At 51.0% G+C, this 25,528-nt stretch overlaps 1 protein-coding gene across 1 annotated transcript in view; it reads right to left on the reverse strand.

Moving 5' to 3' along the window:
- Nucleotides 1-23,535, reverse strand: part of LOC137309872 (uncharacterized) — a 405,058-nt gene extending 381,523 nt beyond the window's left edge. The window contains exon 1 of the mRNA XM_067977888.1: nt 23,492-23,535. The gene's annotated coding sequence lies outside the window, so the exon portion shown is untranslated. The remainder of the gene's footprint in view (nt 1-23,491) is intronic.
- Nucleotides 23,536-25,528: the final 1,993 nt, after the last annotated feature.

Below are 25,528 nucleotides of genomic sequence, written 5' to 3' on the forward strand. Positions count from 1 at the left end.
GGAGATATCAGTACATTGACTGGTGCCTCTCAGTCCCCTCTCTCTCAGGGAGATATCTGTACACTGACTGGTGTCTCTCAGTCCCCTCTCTTTCAGGGAGATATCTGCACACTGACTGGTGCCTCTCAGTCCCCTCTCTCTCAGGGAGATATCAGTGCACTGACTGGTGTCTCTCAGTCCCCTCTCAGGGAGATATCTGTACATTGACTGGTGTCTCTCAGTCCTCTCTCAGGGAGATATCATTACACTGACTGATGTCTCTCAGTCCCCTCTCTCTCAGGGAGATATCTGTACACTGACTGGTGTCTCTCAGTCCCCTCTCTCTCATGGAGATATCTGCGCACTGACTGGTGTCTCTCTGTTCCTCTCTCTCAGGGAGATATCTGCACACTGACTGCTGTCTCTCAGTCCCCTCTCTCTCAGGGAGATACCTGTGCACTGACCGGTGTCTCTCAGTCCACTCTCTCTCAGGGAGATATCAGTACACTGACTGCTGTCTCTCAGTCCCCTCTCTCTCAGGGAGATATCAGTACACTGACTGGTGTCTCTCAGTCCTCTCTCTCAGGGAGATATCAGTACATTGACTGGTGTATCTCAGTCCCTCTCTCTCAGGGAGATATCAGTAAACTGACTGGTGTCTCTCAGTCCCCTCTCCCTCAGGGAGATATCTGTACACTGACTGGTGTCTCTCTGTCCTCTCTCTCAGGGAGATATCTGTACATTGACTGGTGTCTCTCAGTCCTCTCTCTCAGGGAGATATTAGTACACTGACTGGTGCCTCTCAGTCCCCTCTCTCTCAGGGAGATATCAGTGCACTGACTGGTGTCTCTCTGTCCACTCTCTCAGGGAGATATCTGTGCATTGACTGCTGTCTCTCAGTCCCCTCTCTCTCAGGGAGATATCTGTACATTGACTGGTGTCTCTCAGTCCTCTCTCTCAGGGAGATATCAGTACACTGACTGGTGCCTCTCAGTCCCCTCTCTCTCAGCCAGTTATCTGTACACTGACTGGTGTCTCTCAGTCCCCTCTCTCTCAGGGAGATATCTGTACACTGACTGGTGTCTCTCAGTCCCCTCTCTCTCAGGGAGATATCTGTACATTGACTGGTGTCTCTCAGTCCTCTCTCAGGGAGATATCAGTACACTGACTGGTGTCTCTCAGTCCCCTCTCTCTCAGGGAGATATCAGTGCACTGACTGGTGTCTCTCAGTCCCCTCTCTCTCAGGGAGATATCTGGTCACTGACTGGTGTCTCTCTGTTCCTCTCTCTCAGGGAGATATCTGCACACTGACTACTGTCTCTCAGTCCCCTCTCTCTCAGGGAGATATCTGTACACTGACTGGTGTCTCTCAGTCCACTCTCTCTCAGGGTGATATCAGTACACTGACTGGTGTCTCTCAGTCTCCTCTCTCTCAGGGACATATCTGTACATTGACTGGTGTCTCTCAGTCCCCTCTCTCTCAGGGAGATATCTGTACATTGACTGGTGTCTCTCAGTCCTCTCTCTCAGGGAGATATCAGTACACTGACTGGTGCCTCTCAGTCCCCTCTCTCTCAGGGAGATATCAGTACACTGACTGGTGTCTCTCAGTCCCCTCTCTCTCAGGGAGATATCAGTACAGTGACTGGTGTCTCTCAGTCCTCTCTCTCAGGGAGATATCAGTACACTGACTGGTGTCTCTCAGTCCCCTCTCTCTCAGGGAGATATCTGTACATTGACTGGTGTCTCTCAGTCCTCTCTCTCAGGGAGATATCAGTACACTGACTGGTGTCTCTCAGTCCCCTCTCTCTCAGGGAGATATCAGTACACTGACTGGTGTCTCTCAGTCCCCTCTCTCTCAGGGAGATATCTGGTCACTGACTGTTGTCTCTCTGTTCCTCTCTCTCAGGGAGATATCTCCACACTGACTGCTGTCTCTCTGTCCTCTCTCTCAGGGAGATATCAGTACACTGACTGGTGTCTCTCAGTCCCCTCTCTCTCAGGGAGATATCTGGTCACTGACTGGTGTCTCTCTGTTCCTCTCTCTCAGGGAGATATCTGCACACTGACTGCTGTCTCTCAGTCCCATCTCTCTCAGGGAGATATCTGTACACTGACTGGTGTCTCTCAGTCCCCTCTCTCTCAGGGAAATATCTATACACTGACTGGTGTCTCTCAGTCCCTCTCTCTCAGGGAGATATCTGTACACTGACTGGTGTCTCTCAGTCCCCCTCTCTCTCAGGGAGATATCTGTACACTGACTGGTGTCTCTCAGTCCCCTCTCTCTCAGGGAGATATCTGGTCACTGACTGGTGTCTCTCTGTTCCTCTCTCTCAGGGAGATATCTGTACACTGACTGGTGTCTCTCAGTCCCCTCTCTCTCAGGGAGATATCAGTACACTGACTGGTGTCTCTCAGTCCCCTCTCTCTCAGGGAGATATCAGTACACTGACTGGTGTCTCTCAGTCCCCTCTCTCTCAGGGAGATATCTGGTCACTGACTGGTGTCTCTCTGTTCCTCTCTCTCAGGGAGATATCAGTACACTGACTGGTGTCTCTCAGTCCCCTCTCTCTCAGGGAGATATCAGTACATTGACTGGTGCCTCTCAGACCCCTCTCTCTCAGGGAGATATCTGTACACTGACTGGTGTCTCTCAGTCCCCTCTCTCTCAGGGAGATATCTGTACATTGACTGGTGTCTCTCAGTCCTCTCTCAGGGAGATATCAGTACACTGACTGGTGTCTCTCAGTCCCCTCTCTCTCAGGGAGATATCAGTGCACTGACTGGTGTCTCTCAGTCCCCTCTCTCTCAGGGAGATATCTGGTCACTGACTGGTGTCTCTCTGTTCCTCTCTCTCAGGGAGATATCTGCACACTGACTACTGTCTCTCAGTCCCCTCTCTCTCAGGGAGATATCTGTACATTGACTGGTGTCTCTCAGTCCTCTATCTCAGGGAGATATCAGTACACTGACTGGTGTCTCTCAGTCCCCTCTCTCTCAGGGAGATATCAGTACACTGACTGGTGTCTCTCAGTCCCCTCTCTCTCAGGGAGATATCTGGTCACTGACTGTTGTCTCTCTGTTCCTCTCTCTCAGGGAGATATATGCACACTGACTGCTGTCTCTCTGCCCTCTCTCTCAGGGAGATATCAGTACACTGACTGGTGTCTCTCAGTCCCCTCTCTCTCAGGGAGATATCTGGTCACTGACTGGTGTCTCTCTGTTCCTCTCTCTCAGGGAGATTTCTGCACACTGACTGCTGTCTCTCAGTCCCATCTCTCTCAGGGTGATATCTGTACACTGACTGGTGTCTCTCAGTCCCCTCTCTCTCAGGGAGATATCTGTACACTGACTGGTGTCTCTCAGTCCCCTCTCTCTCAGGGTGATATCTTACACTGACTGGTGTCTCTCATTCCCCTCTCTCTCAGGGAGATATCTGTACACTGACTGGTGTCTCTCAGTCCCTCTCTCTCAGGGAGATATCTGTACACTGACTGGTGTCTCTCAGTCCCTCTCTCTCAGGGAGATATCTGTACACTGACTGGTGTCTCTCAGTCCCCTCTCTCTCAGGGAGATATCTGTACACTGACTGGTGTCTCTCAGTCCCCTCTCTCTCAGGGAGATATCAGTACACTGACTGTTGTCTCTCAGTCCCCTCTCTCTCATGGAGATATCTGTACACTGACTGGTGTCTCTCAGTCCCCTCTCTCTCAGGGAGATATCTGTACACTGACTGGTGTCTCTCAGTCAACTCTCTCTCAGGGAGATATCTGTACACTGACTGTTGTCTCTCAGTCCCCTCTCTCTCATGGAGATATCTGTACACTGACTGGTGTCTCTCAGTCCCTCTCTCTCAGGGAGATATCTGGTCACTGACTGGTGTCTCTCAGTCCCCCTCTCTCTCAGGGAGATATCTGTACACTGACTGGTGTCTCTCAGTCCCCTCTCTCTCAGGGAGATATCTGGTCACTGACTGGTGTCTCTCTGTTCCTCTCTCTCAGGGAGATATCTGTACACTGACTGGTGTCTCTCAGTCCCCTCTCTCTCAGGGAGATATCAGTACACTGACTGGTGTGTCTCAGTCCCCTCTCTCTCAGGGAGATATCAGTACACTGACTGGTGTCTCTCAGTCCCCTCTCTCTCAGGGAGATATCTGGTCACTGACTGGTGTCTCTCTGTTCCTCTCTCTCAGGGAGATATCAGTACACTGACTGGTGTCTCTCAGTCCCCTCTCTCTCAGGGAGATATCAGTACATTGACTGGTGCATCTCAGACCCCTCTCTCTCAGGGAGATATCTGTACACTGACTTGTCTCTCAGTCCCCTCTCTCTCATGGAGATATCTGTACACTGACTGGTGTCTCTCAGTCCCCTCTCTCTCAGGGAGATATCTGTACACTGACTGGTGTCTCTCAGTCCCCTCTCTCTCAGGGAGATATCAGTACACTGACTGGTGTCTCTCAGTCCCCTCTCTCTCAGGGAGATATCTGGTCACTGACTGGTGTCTCTCTGTTCCTCTCTCTCAGGGAGATATCAGTACACTGACTGGTGTCTCTCAGTCCCCTCTCTCTCAGGGAGATATCTGTACATTGACTGGTGTCTCTCAGTCCTCTCTCAGGGAGATATCAGTACACTGACTGGTGTCTCTCAGTCCCCTCTCTCTCAGGGAGATATCAGTGCACTGACTGGTGTCTCTCAGTCCCCTCTCTCTCAGGGAGATATCTGGTCACTGACTGGTGTCTCTCTGTTCCTCTCTCTCAGGGAGATATCTGCACACTGACTACTGTCTCTCAGTCCCCTCTCTCTCAGGGAGATATCAGAACACTGACTGGTGTCTCTCAGTCCCTCTCTCTCAGGGAGATATCAGTACACTGACTGGTGTCTCTCAGTCCCCTCTCTCTCAGGGAGATATCAGTACAGTGACTGGTGTCTCTCAGTCCTCTCTCTCAGGGAGATATCAGTACACTGACTGGTGTCTCTCAGTCCCCTCTCTCTCAGGGGGATATCTGTACATTGACTGGTGTCTCTCAGTGCCCTCTCTCTCAGGGAGATATCAGTGCACTGACTGGTGTCTCTCAGTCCCCTCTCTCTCAGGGAGATATCTGTACATTGACTGGTGTCTCTCAGTTCTCTCTCTCAGGGAGATATCAGTACACTGACTGGTGTCTCTCAGTCCCCTCTCTCTCAGGGAGATATCAGGACACTGACTGGTGTCTCTCAGTCCCCTCTCTCTCAGGGAGATATCTGGTCACTGACTGTTGTCTCTCTGTTCCTCTCTCTCAGGGAGATATATGCACACTGACTGCTGTCTCTCTGTCCTCTCTCTCAAGGAGATATCAGTACACTGACTGGTGTCTCTCAGTCCCCTCTCTCTCAGGGAGATATCTGGTCACTGACTGGTGTCTCTCTGTTCCTCTCTCTCAGGGAGATATCTGCACACTGACTGCTGTCTCTCAGTCCCATCTCTCTCAGGGTGATATCTGTACACTGACTGGTGTCTCTAAGTCCCCTCTGTCTCAGGGAGATATCTGTACACTGACTGGTGTCTCTCAGTCCCGTCTCTCTCAGGGTGATATCTTACACTGACTGGTGTCTCTCATTCCCCTCTCTCTCAGGGAGATATCTGTACACTGACTGGTGTCTCTCAGTCCCTCTCTCTCAGGGAGATATCTGTACACTGACTGGTGTCTCTCAGTCCCTCTCTCTCAGGGAGATATCTGTACACTGACTGGTGTCTCTCAGTCCCCTCTCTCTCAGGGAGATATCTGTACACTGACTGGTGTCTCTCAGTCCCCTCTCTCTCAGGGAGATATCAGTACACTGACTGTTGTCTCTCATTCCCCTCTCTCTCATGGAGATATCTGTACACTGACTGGTGTCTCTCAGTCCCCTCTCTCTCAGGGAGATATCTGTACACTGACTGGTGTCTCTCAGTCAACTCTCTCTCAGGGAGATATCTGTACACTGACTGTTGTCTCTCAGTCCCCTCTCTCTCATGGAGATATCTGTACACTGACTGGTGTCTCTCAGTCCCCTCTCTCTCAGGGAGATATCCGTGCACTGACTGGTGTCTCTCAGTCAACTCTCTCTCAGGGAGATATCTGTACACTGACTGGTGTCTCTCAGTCCCCCTCTCTCTCAGGGAGATATCTGTACACTGACTGGTGTCTCTCAGTCCCCTCTCTCTCAGGGAGATATCTGTACACTGACTGGTGTCTCTCAGTCCCCTCTCTCTCAGGGAAATATCTGTACACTGACTGGTATCTCTCAGTCCCTCTCTCTCAGGGAGATATCTGTACACTGACTGGTGTCTCTCAGTCCCCCTCTCTCTCAGGGAGATATCTGTACACTGATTGGTGACTCTCAGTCCCCTCTCTCTCAGGGAGATATCTGGTCACTGACTGGTGTCTCTCTGTTCCTCTCTCTCAGGGAGATATCTGTACACTGACTGGTGTCTCTCAGTCCCCTCTCTCTCAGGGAGATATCAGTACACTGACTGGTGTCTCTCAGTCCCCTCTCTCTCAGGGAGATATCAGTACACTGACTGGTGTCTCTCAGTCCCCTCTCTCTCAGGGAGATATCTGGTCACTGACTGGTGTCTCTCTGTTCCTCTCTCTCAGGGAGATATCAGTACACTGACTGGTGTCTCTCAGTCCCCTCTCTCTCAGGGAGATATCAGTACATTGACTGGTGCCTCTCAGACCCCTCTCTCTCAGGGAGATATCTGTACACTGACTTGTCTCTCAGTCCCCTCTCTCTCATGGAGATATCTGTACACTGACTGGTGTCTCTCAGTCCCCTCTCTCTCAGGGAGATATCTGTACACTGACTGGTGTCTCTCAGTCCCCTCTCTCTCAGGGAGATATCAGTACACTGACTGGTGTCTCTCAGTCCCCTCTCTCTCAGGAAGATATCTGGTCACTGACTGGTGTCTCTCTGTTCCTCTCTCTCAGGGAGATATCAGTACACTGACTTGTCTCTCTCAGTCCCCTCTCTCTCATGGAGATATCTGTACACTGACTGGTGTCTCTCAGTCCCCTCTCTCTCAGGGAGATATCTGTACACTGACTGGTGTCTCTCAGTCCCCTCTCTCTCAGGGAGATATCAGTACACTGACTGGTGTCTCTCAGTCCCCTCTCTCTCAGGAAGATATCTGGTCACTGACTGGTGTCTCTCTGTTCCTCTCTCTCAGGGAGATATCAGTACACTGACTGGTGTCTCTCAGTCCCCTCTCTCTCAGGGAGATATCAGTACATTGACTGGTGCCTCTCAGTCCCCTCTCTCTCAGGGAGATATCTGTACACTGACTGGTGTCTCTCAGTCCCCTCTCTCTCAGGGAGATATCTGCACACTGACTGGTGCCTCTCAGTCCCCTCTCTCTCAGGGAGATATCAGTGCACTGACTGGTGTCTCTCAGTCCCCTCTCAGGGAGATATCTGTACATTGACTGGTGTCTCTCAGTCCTCTCTCAGGGAGATATCATTACACTGACTGATGTCTCTCAGTCCCCTCTCTCTCAGGGAGATATCAGTACACTGACTGGTGTCTGTCAGTCCCCTCTCTCTCAGGGAGATATCTGGTCACTGACTGGTGTCTCTCTGTTCCTCTCTCTCAGGGAGATATCTGCACACTGACTGCTGTCTCTCAGTCCCCTCTCTCTCAGGGAGATGTCTGTACACTGACTGGTGTCTCTCAGTCCACTCTCTCTCAGGGAGATATCAGTACACTGACTGGTGTTTCTCAGTCCCCTCTCTCTCAGGGAGATATCTGTACACTGACTGGTGTCTCTCAGTCCCCTCTCTCTCATGGAGATATCTGTACACTGACTGGTGTCTCTCAGTCCCTCTCTCTCAGGGAGATATCAGTGCACTGACTGGTGTCTCTCAGTCCCCTCTCAGGGAGATATCTGTACATTGACTGGTGTCTCTCAGTCCTCTCTCAGGGAGATATCAGTGCACTGACTGATGTCTCTCAGTCCCCTCTCTCTCAGGGAGATATCTGTACACTGACTGTTGTCTCTCAGTCCCCTCTCTCTCATGGAGATATCTGTACACTGACTGGTGTCTCTCAGTCCCTCTCTCTCAGGGAGATATCTGGTCACTGACTGGTGTCTCTCAGTCCCCCTCTCTCTCAGGGAGATATCTGTACACTGACTGGTGTCTCTCAGTCCCCTCTCTCTCAGGGAGATATCTGGTCACTGACTGGTGTCTCTCTGTTCCTCTCTCTCAGGGAGATATCTGTACACTGACTGGTGTCTCTCAGTCCCCTCTCTCTCAGGGAGATATCAGTACACTGACTGGTGTGTCTCAGTCCCCTCTCTCTCAGGGAGATATCAGTACACTGACTGGTGTCTCTCAGTCCCCTCTCTCTCAGGGAGATATCTGGTCACTGACTGGTGTCTCTCTGTTCCTCTCTCTCAGGGAGATATCAGTACACTGACTGGTGTCTCTCAGTCCCCTCTCTCTCAGGGAGATATCAGTACATTGACTGGTGCCTCTCAGACCCCTCTCTCTCAGGGAGATATCTGTACACTGACTTGTCTCTCAGTCCCCTCTCTCTCATGGAGATATCTGTACACTGACTGGTGTCTCTCAGTCCCCTCTCTCTCAGGGAGATATCTGTACACTGACTGGTGTCTCTCAGTCCCCTCTCTCTCAGGGAGATATCAGTACACTGACTGGTGTCTCTCAGTCCCCTCTCTCTCAGGGAGATATCTGGTCACTGACTGGTGTCTCTCTGTTCCTCTCTCTCAGGGAGATATCAGTACACTGACTGGTGTCTCTCAGTCCCCTCTCTCTCAGGGAGATATCTGTACATTGACTGGTGTCTCTCAGTCCTCTCTCAGGGAGATATCAGTACACTGACTGGTGTCTCTCAGTCCCCTCTCTCTCAGGGAGATATCAGTGCACTGACTGGTGTCTCTCAGTCCCCTCTCTCTCAGGGAGATATCTGGTCACTGACTGGTGTCTCTCTGTTCCTCTCTCTCAGGGAGATATCTGCACACTGACTACTGTCTCTCAGTCCCCTCTCTCTCAGGGAGATATCAGAACACTGACTGGTGTCTCTCAGTCCCTCTCTCTCAGGGAGATATCAGTACACTGACTGGTGTCTCTCAGTCCCCTCTCTCTCAGGGAGATATCAGTACAGTGACTGGTGTCTCTCAGTCCTCTCTCTCAGGGAGATATCAGTACACTGACTGGTGTCTCTCAGTCCCCTCTCTCTCAGGGGGATATCTGTACATTGACTGGTGTCTCTCAGTGCCCTCTCTCTCAGGGAGATATCAGTGCACTGACTGGTGTCTCTCAGTCCCCTCTCTCTCAGGGAGATATCTGTACATTGACTGGTGTCTCTCAGTTCTCTCTCTCAGGGAGATATCAGTACACTGACTGGTGTCTCTCAGTCCCCTCTCTCTCAGGGAGATATCAAGACACTGACTGGTGTCTCTCAGTCCCCTCTCTCTCAGGGAGATATCTGGTCACTGACTGTTGTCTCTCTGTTCCTCTCTCTCAGGGAGATATATGCACACTGACTGCTGTCTCTCTGTCCTCTCTCTCAAGGAGATATCAGTACACTGACTGGTGTCTCTCAGTCCCCTCTCTCTCAGGGAGATATCTGGTCACTGACTGGTGTCTCTCTGTTCCTCTCTCTCAGGGAGATATCTGCACACTGACTGCTGTCTCTCAGTCCCATCTCTCTCAGGGTGATATCTGTACACTGACTGGTGTCTCTAAGTCCCCTCTGTCTCAGGGAGATATCTGTACACTGACTGGTGTCTCTCAGTCCCGTCTCTCTCAGGGTGATATCTTACACTGACTGGTGTCTCTCATTCCCCTCTCTCTCAGGGAGATATCTGTACACTGACTGGTGTCTCTCAGTCCCTCTCTCTCAGGGAGATATCTGTACACTGACTGGTGTCTCTCAGTCCCTCTCTCTCAGGGAGATATCTGTACACTGACTGGTGTCTCTCAGTCCCCTCTCTCTCAGGGAGATATCTGTACACTGACTGGTGTCTCTCAGTCCCCTCTCTCTCAGGGAGATATCAGTACACTGACTGTTGTCTCTCAGTCCCCTCTCTCTCATGGAGATATCTGTACACTGACTGGTGTCTCTCAGTCCCCTCTCTCTCAGGGAGATATCTGTACACTGACTGGTGTCTCTCAGTCAACTCTCTCTCAGGGAGATATCTGTACACTGACTGTTGTCTCTCAGTCCCCTCTCTCTCATGGAGATATCTGTACACTGACTGGTGTCTCTCAGTCCCCTCTCTCTCAGGGAGATATCCGTGCACTGACTGGTGTCTCTCAGTCAACTCTCTCTCAGGGAGATATCTGTACACTGACTGGTGTCTCTCAGTCCCCCTCTCTCTCAGGGAGATATCTGTACACTGACTGGTGTCTCTCAGTCCCCTCTCTCTCAGGGAGATATCTGTACACTGACTGGTGTCTCTCAGTCCCCTCTCTCTCAGGGAAATATCTGTACACTGACTGGTATCTCTCAGTCCCTCTCTCTCAGGGAGATATCTGTACACTGACTGGTGTCTCTCAGTCCCCCTCTCTCTCAGGGAGATATCTGTACACTGACTGGTGACTCTCAGTCCCCTCTCTCTCAGGGAGATATCTGGTCACTGACTGGTGTCTCTCTGTTCCTCTCTCTCAGGGAGATATCTGTACACTGACTGGTGTCTCTCAGTCCCCTCTCTCTCAGGGAGATATCAGTACACTGACTGGTGTCTCTCAGTCCCCTCTCTCTCAGGGAGATATCAGTACACTGACTGGTGTCTCTCAGTCCCCTCTCTCTCAGGGAGATATCTGGTCACTGACTGGTGTCTCTCTGTTCCTCTCTCTCAGGGAGATATCAGTACACTGACTGGTGTCTCTCAGTCCCCTCTCTCTCAGGGAGATATCAGTACATTGCCTGGTGCCTCTCAGACCCCTCTCTCTCGGGGAGATATCTGTACACTGACTTGTCTCTCAGTCCCCTCTCTCTCATGGAGATATCTGTACACTGACTGGTGTCTCTCAGTCCCCTCTCTCTCAGGGAGATATCTGTACACTGACTGGTGTCTCTCAGTCCCCTCTCTCTCAGGGAGATATCTGTACACTGACTGGTGTCTCTCAGTCCCCTCTCTCTCAGGGAGATATCAGTACACTGACTGGTGTCTCTCAGTCCCCTCTCTCTCAGGAAGATATCTGGTCACTGACTGGTGTCTCTCTGTTCCTCTCTCTCAGGGAGATATCAGTACACTGACTGGTGTCTCTCAGTCCCCTCTCTCTCAGGGAGATATCAGTACATTGACTGGTGCCTCTCAGTCCCCTCTCTCTCAGGGAGATATCTGTACACTGACTGGTGTCTCTCAGTCCCCTCTCTCTCAGGGAGATATCTGCACACTGACTGGTGCCTCTCAGTCCCCTCTCTCTCAGGGAGATATCAGTGCACTGACTGGTGTCTCTCAGTCCCCTCTCAGGGAGATATCTGTACATTGACTGGTGTCTCTCAGTCCTCTCTCAGGGAGATATCATTACACTGACTGGTGACTCTCAGTCCCCTCTCTCTCAGGGAGATATCTGGTCACTGACTGGTGTCTCTCTGTTCCTCTCTCTCAGGGAGATATCTGTACACTGACTGGTGTCTCTCAGTCCCCTCTCTCTCAGGGAGATATCAGTACACTGACTGGTGTCTCTCAGTCCCCTCTCTCTCAGGGAGATATCAGTACACTGACTGGTGTCTCTCAGTCCCCTCTCTCTCAGGGAGATATCTGGTCACTGACTGGTGTCTCTCTGTTCCTCTCTCTCAGGGAGATATCAGTACACTGACTGGTGTCTCTCAGTCCCCTCTCTCTCAGGGAGATATCAGTACATTGACTGGTGCCTCTCAGACCCCTCTCTCTCGGGGAGATATCTGTACACTGACTTGTCTCTCAGTCCCCTCTCTCTCATGGAGATATCTGTACACTGACTGGTGTCTCTCAGTCCCCTCTCTCTCAGGGAGATATCTGTACACTGACTGGTGTCTCTCAGTCCCCTCTCTCTCAGGGAGATATCTGTACACTGACTGGTGTCTCTCAGTCCCCTCTCTCTCAGGGAGATATCAGTACACTGACTGGTGTCTCTCAGTCCCCTCTCTCTCAGGAAGATATCTGGTCACTGACTGGTGTCTCTCTGTTCCTCTCTCTCAGGGAGATATCAGTACACTGACTGGTGTCTCTCAGTCCCCTCTCTCTCAGGGAGATATCAGTACATTGACTGGTGCCTCTCAGTCCCCTCTCTCTCAGGGAGATATCTGTACACTGACTGGTGTCTCTCAGTCCCCTCTCTCTCAGGGAGATATCTGCACACTGACTGGTGCCTCTCAGTCCCCTCTCTCTCAGGGAGATATCAGTGCACTGACTGGTGTCTCTCAGTCCCCTCTCAGGGAGATATCTGTACATTGACTGGTGTCTCTCAGTCCTCTCTCAGGGAGATATCATTACACTGACTGATGTCTCTCAGTCCCCTCTCTCTCAGGGAGATATCAGTACACTGACTGGTGTCTGTCAGTCCCCTCTCTCTCAGGGAGATATCTGGTCACTGACTGGTGTCTCTCTGTTCCTCTCTCTCAGGGAGATATCTGCACACTGACTGCTGTCTCTCAGTCCCCTCTCTCTCAGGGAGATGTCTGTACACTGACTGGTGTCTCTCAGTCCACTCTCTCTCAGGGAGATATCAGTACACTGAATGGTGTTTCTCAGTCCCCTCTCTCTCAGGGAGATATCTGTACACTGACTGGTGTCTCTCAGTCCCCTCTCTCTCATGGAGATATCTGTACACTGACTGGTGTCTCTCAGTCCCTCTCTCTCAGGGAGATATCAGTGCACTGACTGGTGTCTCTCAGTCCCCTCTCAGGGAGATATCTGTACATTGACTGGTGTCTCTCAGTCCTCTCTCAGGGAGATATCAGTGCACTGACTGATGTCTCTCAGTCCCCTCTCTCTCAGGGAGATATCAGTACACTGACTGGTGTATGTCGGTCCCCTCTCTCTCAGGGAGATATCAGTACACTGACTGGTGGCTCTCAGTCCCCTCTCTCTCAGGGAGATATCTGCACACTGACTGGTGTCTCTCAGTCCCCCTCTCTCTCAGGGAGATATCTGTACACTGACTGGTGTCTCTCAGTCCACTCTCTCTCAGGGAGATACCTGTGCACTGACTGGTGTCTCTCAGTCCCTCTCTCTCAGGGAGATATCTGTACACTGACTGCTGTCTCTCAGTCCCCTCTCTCTCAGGGAGATACCTGTGCACTGACTGGTGTCTCTCAGTCCACTCTCTCTCAGGGAGATATCAGTACACTGACTGCTGTCTCTCAGTCCCCTCTCTCTCAGGGAGATATCAGTACACTGACTGGTGTCTCTCAGTCCTCTCTCTCAGGGAGATGTCAGTACATTGACTGGTGTATCTCAGTCCCTCTCTCTCAGGGAGATATCAGTAAACTGACTGGTGTCTCTCAGTCCCCTCTCTCTCAGGGAGATATCTGTACACTGACTGGTGTCTCTCTGTCCTCTCTCTCAGGGAGATATCTGTACATTGACTGGTGTCTCTCAGTCCTCTCTATCAGGGAGATATCAGTACACTGACTGGTGCCTCTCAGTCCCCTCTCTCTCAGGGAGATATCAGTGCACTGACTGGTGTCTCTCTGTCCACTCTCTCAGGGAGATATCTGTGCATTGACTGCTGTCTCTCAGTCCCCTTTCTATCAGGGAGATATCTGTACACTGACTGGTGCCTCTCAGTCCCCTCTCTCTCAGGGAGATATCAGTGCACTGACTGGTGTCTCTCATTACCCTCGCTCTCAGGGAGATATCTGTACACTGACTGGTGTCTCTCTGTCCACTCTCTCAGGGAGATATCTGTGCATTGACTGGTGTCTCTCAGTCCTCTCTCTCAGGGAGATATCTGTACATTGACTGCTGTCTCTCAGTCCTCTCTCTCAGGGAGATATCAGTACACTGACTGGTGCCTCTCATTCCCCTTTCTCTCAGGGAGATATCTGTACACTGACTGGTGTCTCTCAGTCCTCTCTCTCTCAGGGAGATATCAGTGCACTGACTGGTGTCTCTCATTACCCTCGCTCTCAGTGAGATATCTGTTCACTGACTGGTGTCTCTCTGTCCACTCTCTCAGGGAGATATCTGTGCATTGACTGGTGTCTCTCAGTCCCCTCTCTCAGGGAGATATCTGTACATTGACTGGTGTCTCTTAGTCCTCTCTCACAGGGAGATATCAGTCCACTGATTGGTGCCTCTCAGTCCCCTCTCTCTCAGGGAGATATCTGTACACTAACTGGTGTCTCTCAATCCCCTCTCTCTCAGGGAGATATCTGCACACTGACTGGTGTCTCTCAGTCCCCTCTCTCTCAGTGAGATATCTGTACATTGACTGGTGTCTCTCAGTCCTCTCTCAGGGAGATATCAGTACACTGACTGGTGTCTCTCAGTCCCCTCTCTCTCAGGGAGATATCAGTGCACTGACTGGTGTCTCTCAGTCCCCTCTCTCTCAGGGAGATATCTGGTCACTGACTGGTGTCTCTCTGTTCCTCTCTCTCAGGGAGATATCTGCACACTGACTACTGTCTCTCAGTCCCCTCTATCTCAGGGAGATATCTGCACACTGACTGGTGTCTCTCAGTCCACTCTCTCTCAGGGAGATATCAGTACACTGACTGGTGTCTCTCAGTCCCCTCTCTCTCAGGGACATATCTGTACATTGACTGGTGTCTCTCAGTCCCCTCTCTCTCAGAGAGATATCTGTACATTGACTGGTGTCTCTCAGTCCTCTCTCTCAGGGAGATATCAGTACACTGACTGGTGCCTCTCAGTCCCCTCTCTCTCAGGGAGATATCAGCACACTGACTGGTTTCTCTCAGTCCCTCTCTCTCAGGGAGATATCAGTACACTGACTGGTGTCTCTCTGTCCCCTCTCTCTCAGGGAGATATCAGTACACTGACTGGTGTCTCTCAGTCCTCTCTCTCAGGGAGATATCAGTACACTGACTGGTGTCTCTCAGTCCCCTCTCTCTCAGGGAGATATCTGTACATTGACTGGTGTCTCTCAGTCCCCTCTCTCTCAGGGAGATATCAGTGCACTGACTGGTGTCTCTCAGTCCCCTCTCTCTCAGGGAGATATCTGTACATTGACTGGTGTCTCTCAGTCCTCTCTCTCAGGGAGATATCAGTACACTGACTGGTGTCTCTCAGTCCCCTCTCTCTCAGGGAGATATCAGTACACTGACTGGTGTCTCTCAGTCCCCTCTCTCTCAGGGAGATATCTGGTCACTGACTGGTGTCTCTCTGTTCCTCTCTCTCAAGGAGATATCTGCACACTGACTGCTGTCTGTCTGTCCTCTCTCTCAGGGAGATATCAGTACACTGACTGGTGTCTCTCAGTGCCCTCTCTCTCAGGGAGATATCTGGTCACTGACTGGTGTCTCTCTGTTCCTCTCTCTCGGGGAGATATCTGTACACTGACTGGTGTCTCTCAGTCCCCTCTCTCTCAGTGAGATATCTGTACAATGACTGGTGTCTCTCAGTCCTCTCTCAGGGAGATATCAGTACACTGACTGGTGTCTCTCAGTCCCCTCTCTCTCAGGGAGATATCAGTGCACTGACTGGTGTCTCTCAGTCCCCTCTCTCTCAGGGAGATATCTGGTCACTGACTGGTGTCTCTCTGTTCCTCTCTCTCAGGGAGATATCTGCACACTGACTACTGTCTCTCAGTCCCCTCTCTCTCAGGGAGATATCTGTACACTGACTGGTGTCTCTCAGTCCACTCTCTCTCAGGGAGATATCAGTACACTGACTGGTGTCTCTCAGTCCCCTCTCTCTCAGGAAGATATCAGTACACTGACTGGTGCCTCTCAGTCCCCTCTCTCTCAGGGAGATATCAGTACACTGACTGGTTTCTCTCAGTCCCTCTCTCTCAGGGAGATATCAGTACACTGACTGGTGTCTCTCTGTCCCCTCTCTCTCAGGGAGATATCAGTACACTGACTGGTGTCTCTCAGTCCTCTCTCTCAGGGAGATATCAGTACACTGACTGGTGTCTCTCAGTCCCCTCTCTCTCAGGGAGATATCTGTACATTGACTGGTGTCTCTCAGTCCCCTCTCTCTCAGGGAGATATCAGTGCACTGACTGGTGTCTCTCAGTCCCCTCTCTCTCAGGGAGATATCTGTACATTGACTGGTGTCTCTCAGTCCTCTCTCTCAGGGAGATATCAGTACACTGACTGGTGTCTCTCAGTCCCCTCTCTCTCAGGGAGATATCAGTACACTGACTGGTGTCTCTCAGTCCCCTCTCTCTCAGGGAGATATCTGGTCACTGACTTGTGTCTCTCTGTTCCTCTCTCTCAGGGAGATATCTGCACACTGACTGCTGTCTGTCTGTCCTCTCTCTCAGGGAGATATCAGTACACTGACTGGTGTCTCTCAGTGCCCTCTCTCTCAGGGAGATATCTGGTCACTGACTGGTGTCTCTCTGTTCCTCTCTCTCGGGGAGATATCTGCACACTGACTGCTGTCTCTCAGTCTCATCTCTCTCAGGGTGATATCAGTACACTGACTGGTGCCTCTCAGTCCCCTCTCTCTCAGGGAGATATCAGTACACTGACTGGTTTCTCTCAGTCCCTCTCTCTCAGGGAGATATCAGTACACTGACTGGTGTCTCTCTGTCCCCTCTCTCTCAGGGAGATATCAGTACACTGACTGGTGTCTCTCAGTCCTCTCTCTCAGGGAGATATCAGTACACTGACTGGTGTCTCTCTGTCCCCTCTCTCTCAGGGAGATATCAGTACACTGACTGGTGTCTCTCAGTCCTCTCTCTCAGGGAGATATCAGTACACTGACTGGTGTCTCTCAGTCCCCTCTCTCTCAGGGAGATATCTGTACACTGACTGGTGTCTCTCAGTCCCGTCTCTCTCAGGGTGATATCTTACACTGACTGGTGTCTCTCATTCCCCTCTCTCTCAGGGAGATATCTGTACACTGACTGGTGTCTCTCAGTCCCTCCCTCTCAGGGAGATATCTGTACACTGACTGGTGTCTCTCAGTCCCTCTCTCTCAGGGAGATATCTGTACACTGACTGGTGTCTCTCAGTCCCCTCTCTCTCAGGGAGATATCTGTACACTGACTGGTGTCTCTCAGTCCCCTCTCTCTCAGAGAGATATCTGTACATTGACTGGTGTCTCTCAGTCCTCTCTCTCAGGGAGATATCAGTACACTGACTGGTGCCTCTCAGTCCCCTCTCTCTCAGGGAGATATCAGTACACTGACTGGTTTCTCTCAGTCCCTCTCTCTCAGGGAGATATCAGTACACTGACTGGTGTCTCTCTGTCCCCTCTCTCTCAGGGAGATATCAGTACACTGACTGGTGTCTCTCAGTCCCCTCTCTCTCAGGGAGATATCTGGTCACTGACTGGTGTCTCTCTGTTCCTCTCTCTCAGGGAGATATCTGCACACTGACTACTGTCTCTCAGTCCCCTCTCTCTCAGGGAGATATCTGTACACTGACTGGTGTCTCTCAGTCCACTCTCTCTCAGGGAGATATCAGTACACTGACTGGTGTCTCTCAGTCCCCTCTCTCTCAGGGACATATCTGTACATTGACTGGTGTCTCTCAGTCCCCTCTCTCTCAGAGAGATATCTGTACATTGACTGGTGTCTCTCAGTCCTCTCTCTCAGGGAGATATCAGTACACTGACTGGTGCCTCTCAGTCCCCTCTCTCTCAGGGAGATATCAGTACACTGACTGGTTTCTCTCAGTCCCTCTCTCTCAGGGAGATATCAGTACACTGACTGGTGTCTCTCTGTCCCCTCTCTCTCAGGGAGATATCAGTACACTGACTGGTGTCTCTCAGTCCTCTCTCTCAGGGAGATATCAGTACACTGACTGGTGTCTCTCAGTCCCCTCTCTCTCAGGGAGATATCTGTACATTGACTGGTGTCTCTCAGTCCCCTCTCTCTCAGGGAGATATCAGTGCACTGACTGGTGTCTCTCAGTCCCCTCTCTCTCAGGGAGATATCTGTACATTGACTGGTGTCTCTCAGTCCTCTCTCTCAGGGAGATATCAGTACACTGACTGGTGTCTCTCAGTCCCCTCTCTCTCAGGGAGATATCAGTACACTGACTGGTGTCTCTCAGTCCCCTCTCTCTCAGGGAGATATCTGGTCACTGACTTGTGTCTCTCTGTTCCTCTCTCTCAGGGAGATATCTGCACACTGACTGCTGTCTGTCTGTCCTCTCTCTCAGGGAGATATCAGTACACTGACTGGTGTCTCTCAGTGCCCTCTCTCTCAGGGAGATATCTGGTCACTGACTGGTGTCTCTCTGTTCCTCTCTCTCGGGGAGATATCTGCACACTGACTGCTGTCTCTCAGTCTCATCTCTCTCAGGGTGATATCTGTACACTGACTGGTGCCTCTCAGTCCCCTCTCTCTCAGGGAGATATCAGTACACTGACTGGTTTCTCTCAGTCCCTCTCTCTCAGGGAGATATCAGTACACTGACTGGTGTCTCTCTGTCCCCTCTCTCTCAGGGAGATATCAGTACACTGACTGGTGTCTCTCAGTCCTCTCTCTCAGGGAGATATCAGTACACTGACTGGTGTCTCTCTGTCCCCTCTCTCTCAGGGAGATATCAGTGCACTGACTGGTGTCTCTCAGTCCTCTCTCTCAGGGAGATATCAGTACACTGACTGGTGTCTCTCAGTCCCCTCTCTCTCAGGGAGATATCTGTACACTGACTGGTGTCTCTCAGTCCCGTCTCTCTCAGGGTGATATCTTACACTGACTGGTGTCTCTCATTCCCCTCTCTCTCAGGGAGATATCTGTACACTGACTGGTGTCTCTCAGTCCCTCTCTCTCAGGGAGATATCTGTACACTGACTGGTGTCTCTCAGTCCCTCTCTCTCAGGGAGATATCTGTGCACTGACTGGTGTCTCTCAGTCCCCTCTCTCTCAGGGAGATATCTGGTCACTGACTGGTGTCTCTCTGTTCCTCTCTCTCAGGGAGATATCTGCACACTGACTGCTGTCTGTCTGTCCTCTCTCTCAGGGAGATATCAGTACACTGACTGGTGTCTCTCAGTGCCCTCTCTCTCAGGGAGATGTCTGGTCACTGACTGGTGTCTCTCTGTTCCTCTCTCTCGGGGAGATATCTGCACACTGACTGCTGTCTCTCAGTCTCATCTCTCTCAGGGTGATATCAGTACACTGACTGGTGCCTCTCAGTCCCCTCTCTCTCAGGGAGATATCAGTACACTGACTGGTTTCTCTCAGTCCCTCTCTCTCAGGGAGATATCAGTACACTGACTGGTGTCTCTCTGTCCCCTCTCTCTCAGGGAGATATCAGTACACTGACTGGTGTCTCTCAGTCCTCTCTCTCAGGGAGATATCAGTACACTGACTGGTGTCTCTCTGTCCCCTCTCTCTCAGGGAGATATCAGTACACTGACTGGTGTCTCTCAGTCCTCTCTCTCAGGGAGATATCAGTACACTGACTGGTGTCTCTCAGTCCCCTCTCTCTCAGGGAGATATCTGTACACTGACTGGTGTCTCTCAGTCCCGTCTCTCTCAGGGTGATATCTTACACTGACTGGTGTCTCTCATTCCCCTCTCTCTCAGGGAGATATCTGTACACTGACTGGTGTCTCTCAGTCCCTCTCTCTCAGGGAGATATCTGTACACTGACTGGTGTCTCTCAGTCCCTCTCTCTCAGGGAGATATCTGTACACTGACTGGTGTCTCTCAGTCCCCTCTCTCTCAGGGAGATATCTGTACACTGACTGGTGTCTCTCAGTCCCCTCTCTCTCAGGGAGATATCAGTACACTGACTGTAGTCTCTCAGTCCCCTCTCTCTCATGGAGATATCTGTACAATGACTGGTGTCTCTCAGTCCCCTCTCTCTCAGGGAGATATCTGTACACTGACTGGTGTCTCTCAGTCAACTCTCTCTCAGGGAGATATCTGTACACTGACTGTTGTCTCTCAGTCCCCTCTCTCTCATGGAGCAAATATGTAAGGAGATTACAGACAGCTGCAAGAAAAATAGGGTGGTAATAGTAGGGGACTTTAACTTTCCCAACATTGACTGGGACAGCCATAGCATTAGGGGCTTGGATGGAGAGAAATTTGTTGAGTGTATTCAGGAGGAATTTCTCATTCAGTATGTGGATGGCCCGACTAGAGAGGGGGCAAAACTTGACCTCCTCTTGGGAAATAAGGAAGGGCAGGTGACAGAAGTGTTAGTGAGGGATCACTTTGGGACCAGTGATCATAATTCCATTAGTTTAAGATAGCTATGGAGAAGGATAGGTCTGGCCCAAAAGTTAAAATTCTAAATTGGGGAAAGGCCAATTTTGATGGTATTAGACAGGAACTTTCAGAAGTTGATTGGGAGAGTCTGTTGGCAGGCAAAGGGACGTCTGGTAAGTGGGAGGCTTTCAAAAGTGTGTTAACCAGGGTTCAGTGTAAGCACATTCCTTATAAAGTGAAGGGCAAGGCTGGTAGAAGTAGGGAACCTTGGATGACTCGGGAGATTGAGGCACTAGTCAAAATAAGAAGGAGGCATATGACATGCATAGGCAGCTGGATCAAGTGGATCCCTTGAAGAGTATAGAGATTGCCGGAGTAGAGTTAAGAGAGAAATCAGGAGGGCAAAAAGGGGATATGAGATTGCTTTGGCAGATCAGGCAAAGGTGAATCCAAAGAGCTTCTACAAATACATAAAGGGCAAAAGGGTAACTAGGGAGAGAGTAGGGCCTCTTAAGGATCAACAAGGTCATCTATGTGCGGAACCACAAGAGATGGGTGAGATCCTGAATGAATATTTCACATCGGTATTTACGGTTGAGAAAGGCATGGATGTTAGGGAACTTGGGAAATAATAGTGATTGTCTTGAGGAGTGTACATATTACAGAGAGGGAGGTGCTGGAAGTCTTAACGCGCATCAAGGTAGATAAATCTCCAGGACCTGATGAAATGTATCCCAGGACGTTATGGGAGGTTAGGGAGGAATTGCGGGTCCCCTAGCAGAGATATTTGAATCATCCACCGCTACAGGTGAGGTGCCTGAAGATTGGAGGGTAGCAAATGTTGTGCCTTTGTTTAAGAAGGGCGGCAGGGAAAAGCCTGGGAACTACAGACAGTGAGCCTGACATCTGTAGTGGGTAAGTTGTTAGAGGGTATTCTGAGGGACAGAATCTACAGGCATTTGGAGAGGCAGGGACTAATTAGGAACAGTCAGCATGGTTTTGTGAGAGGAAAATCATGTCTCACGATTTGATTGAGTTTTTGAAGGGGTAACCAAGAAGATAGATGAGGGCTGTGCAGTAGACGTGGTCTACATGGACTTCAGCAAAGCATTTGACAAGGTACCGCATGGTAGGTTGTTACATAAGGTTTAAATCTCATGGATCCAAGGTGAGGTAGCCAATTGGATACAAAATTGGCTTGACGACAGAAGACAGAGGGTGGTTGTCGAGGGTTGTTTTTCAAACTGGATGCCTGTGTCCAGCGGTGTGCCTCAGGGATCGGTGCTGGGTCCGCTGTTATTTGTTATTTATATTAATGATTTGGATGAGAATTTAGGGAGGCATGGTTAGTAAGTTTGCAGATGACACCAAGATTGGTGGCATTGTGGACAGTGAAGAAGGTTATCTAGGATTGCAACGGGATCTTGATAATTGGGCCAGTGGGCCGATGAATGGCAGATGGAGTTTATTTAGATAAATGTGAGGTGATGCATTTTGGTAGATCGAATCGGGCCAGGACCTACTCCGTTAATGGTAGGGCGTTGGGGAGAGTTATAGAACAAAGAGATCTAGGAGTACAGATTCATAGCTCCTTGAAAGTGGAGTCACAGGTGGATAGGGTGGTGAAGAAGGCATTCAGCATGCTTGGTTTCATTGGTCAGAACATTGAATGCAGGAGTTGGGATGTCTGTTGAAGTTGTACAGGGCATTGGTGAGGCACACTTGGAGTACTGTGTACAGTTCTGGTCACCCCTATTATAGAAAGGATATTATTAAACTAGAAAGAGTGCAGAAAAGATTTACTAGGATGCTACCGGGACTTGATGGTTTGACTTACAGGGAGAGGTTAGACAGACTGGGACTTTATTCCCTGGAGAGTAGGAGGTTAAGGGGTGATCTGAAAGAAGTCTATAAAATAATGAGGGGCATAGATAAGGTCGATAGTCAAAATCTTTTCCCAAAGGTAGGGGAGTCTATAACGAGGGGGCACAGATTTAAGGTGAGAGGGGAGAGATACAAAAGGATCCAGAGGGGCAATTTTTTCACTCAAAGGGTGGTGAGTGTCTGGAACGAGCTGCCAGAGGCAGTAGTAGAGGCGGGTACAATTTTGTCTTTTAAAAGCATTTGGACAGTTACATGGGGAAGATGGGTATCGAGGGATATGGGCCAAGTGCAGGCAATTGGGACTAGCTTAGTGGTATAAACTGGGCGACATGGACATGTTGGGCCGAAGGGCCTGTTTCCATGTTGTAACTTCTATGATTCTATGATTCTATATCTGTACACTGACTGGTGTCTCTCAGTCCCCCTCTCTCTCAGGGAGATATCTGTACACTGACTAGTGTCTCTCAGTCCCCTCTCTCTCAGGGAGATATCTGTACACTGACTGGTGTCTCTCAGTCCCTCTCTCTCAGGGAGATATCTGTACACTGACTGGTGTCTCTCAGTCCCCCTCTCTCTCAGGGAGATATCTGTACACTGACTGTGTCTCTCAGTCCCCTCTCTCAGGGAGATATCTGTACACTGACTGGTTGTCTCCTCAGGTCCCCTCTCTCTCAGGGGAAATATCTGTACACTGACTGGTGACTCTCAGTCAACTCTCTCAGGGAGATATCTGTACACTGACTGTTGTCTCTCAGTCCCCTCTCTCTCATGGAGATATCTGTACACTGACTGGTGTCTCTCAGTCCCCCTCTCTCTCAGGGAGATATCTGTACACTGACTGGTGTCTCTCAGTCCTCTCTCTCTCAGGAGATATCTGTACACTGACTGGTGTCCTCTCAGTCCCTCTCTCTCAGGGAGATATCTGTACACTGACTGGTCTCTCTCAGTCCCTCTCTCTCTCAGGAGATATCTGTACACTGACTGGTGTCTCTCAGTCCCCTCTCTCTCGGGGAGATATCTGTACACTGACTGGTGTCTCTCAGTCCCCTCGCTCTCAGGGTGATATCTGCACACTGACTGGTGTCTCTCTGTCCCCTCTCTCTCAGGGAGATATCTTTACACTGACTGGTGTCTCTCAGTCCTCTCTCTCAGGGAGATATCTGTACACTGACTGGTGTCTCTCATCCCCTCTCTCTTCAGGGAGATATCTGTACACTGACTGGTGTCTCTCAGTCTCCTCTCTCTCAGGAGATATCTGTACACTGACTGGTGTCTCTCAGTCCCTTCTCTATTTCAGTGCTCACCTATAGGTCCGTTTAATGAATTGAATGCCAGACCGTGGACTCACCTGACTGGTGACGAGATCCCAAGGTCGTATTTCTGGATTTTCTTGAATTCCTAGGGGCAGACGTAGAAATTGAACAGAGAAATATTGAAAGGGGAATGAGATTATTACAAAGCAGGACGGTTTTAGGTGGGGAAGGGATTTTGAAACAAACACCCGTGTGACCAATAGGTTTTGTGCGTTGACAAACATTCCGAGATTAAATTACGAGGTCACCTAAAGCTGCTCCATGCCACGACAATGAAAATCCAGGAAGCTCGATGTCAAAGGATGTCTCTCTCCCTCCCTCTCACTGTATACAGTGGTCCCCTCCCCTCCCTCACTGTGATACAGTGTCCCCTCTCCCCTCCCCTCTCACTGTGATACAGTGTCCCCTCTCCCCTCCCCTCTCACTGTGATACAGTGTCCCCTCTCCCTCCCCTCATCACTGTGATACAGTGTCCCTCTGCCCTCCCCTCTCACTGTGATACAGTGTCTCCTCTCCCCTCCCTCTCACTGTGATACAGTGTCCCCTCTCCCCTCCCCTCACTGTGATACAGTGTCCCCTCATCCCCTCCCCCTCTCACTGTGATACAGTGTCTCCTCTCCCCTCCCCTCTCACTGTGATACAGTGACCCCTCTCCCTCCCCTCACTGTGATACCGTGTCCCCTCTCCCCTCCCCTCTCACTGTGATACAGTGTCCCCTCTCCCCTCCCCTCACTGTGATACAGTGTTCCCTCTCCCCTCCCCTCTCACTGTGATACAGTGTCCCGTCTCCCCTCCCCTCTCACTGTGATACAGTGTCCCCTCTCCCCTCCCCTCACTGTGATACCCGTGTCCCCTCTCCCCTCCCCTCTCACTGTGATACAGTGTCCCCTCTCCCCTCCCCTCACTGTGATACAGTGTTCCCTCTCCCCTCCACTCTCACTGTGATACAGTGTCCCCACTCCCCTCCCCTCTCACTGTGATACAGGTGTCCCCTCTCCCCTCCCCTCTCACTATGATACAGTGTCCCCTTTCCCCTCCCCTCTCACTGTGATACAGTGTCCCCTCTCCCCTCCCCTCTCAATGTGATACAGTGTCCCCTCTCCCCTCCCCTCTCACTGTGATACAGTGTCCCCTCTCCCCTCCCCTCTCACTGTGATACAGTGTCCCCTCTCCCCTCTCCTCTCACTGTGATACAGTGTCCCCCTCTCCCCTCCCCTCTCACTGTGCATACAGTGTCCCCCTCTCCCCTCCCTCTCACTGTGACACATTGTCCCCTCTCCCACCCCTCTCACTGTGATAGAGTGTCCCCTTCTCCCCTCCCCTCTCACTGTGATACAGTGTCCCCTCTCCCTCCCCTCTCACTGTGATACAGTGTCCCCTCTCCCCTCAACGCTCACCTCCTGTGATACAGTGTCCCCTCTCCCCTCCCCTCTCACTGTGATACAGTGTCCCCTCTCCCCTCCCCTCTCACTGAGATACAGTGTCCCCTCTCCCCTCCCCTCTCACTGTGATACAGTGTCCCCTCTCCCCTCCCCTCTCACTGTGACACAGTGTCTCCTCTCCCCTCCCCCTCTCACTGTGATACAGTGTCCCCTCTCCCCACCCCTCTCACTGTGATACAGTGTCCCCTCTCCCCTCCCCTCTCACTGTGATACAGTGTCCTCTCTCCCCTCCCCTCTCACTGTGACACATTGTCCCCTCTCCCCACCCCTCTCACTGTGATACAGTGTCCTCTCTCCCCTCCCCTCTCACTGTGATACAGTGTCCCCTCTCCCTCCCTCTCACTGTGATACAGTGTCCCCTCTCCCCACACCTCTCACTGTGATACAGTGTCCCCTCTCCCTTCCCCTCTCACTGTGATACAGTGTCCCCTCTCCCCTCCCCTCTCACTGTGATACAGTGTCCCCTCTCCCCTCCCTCTCACTCTGATACAGTGTCCCCTCTCCCCTCCCCTCTCACTGTGATACAGTGTCCGCTCTCCCCTCCCCTCACTGTGATACAGTGTCCCCTCCCCTCCCCCTCTCACTGTGATACAGTGTCCCCTCTCCTCTCCCTCTCACTGTGATACAGTGTC

Source organism: Heptranchias perlo, unplaced genomic scaffold, assembly GCF_035084215.1.
Source record: "Heptranchias perlo isolate sHepPer1 unplaced genomic scaffold, sHepPer1.hap1 HAP1_SCAFFOLD_187, whole genome shotgun sequence".
NCBI classification, from domain to species: Eukaryota; Metazoa; Chordata; class Chondrichthyes; order Hexanchiformes; family Hexanchidae; genus Heptranchias; species Heptranchias perlo.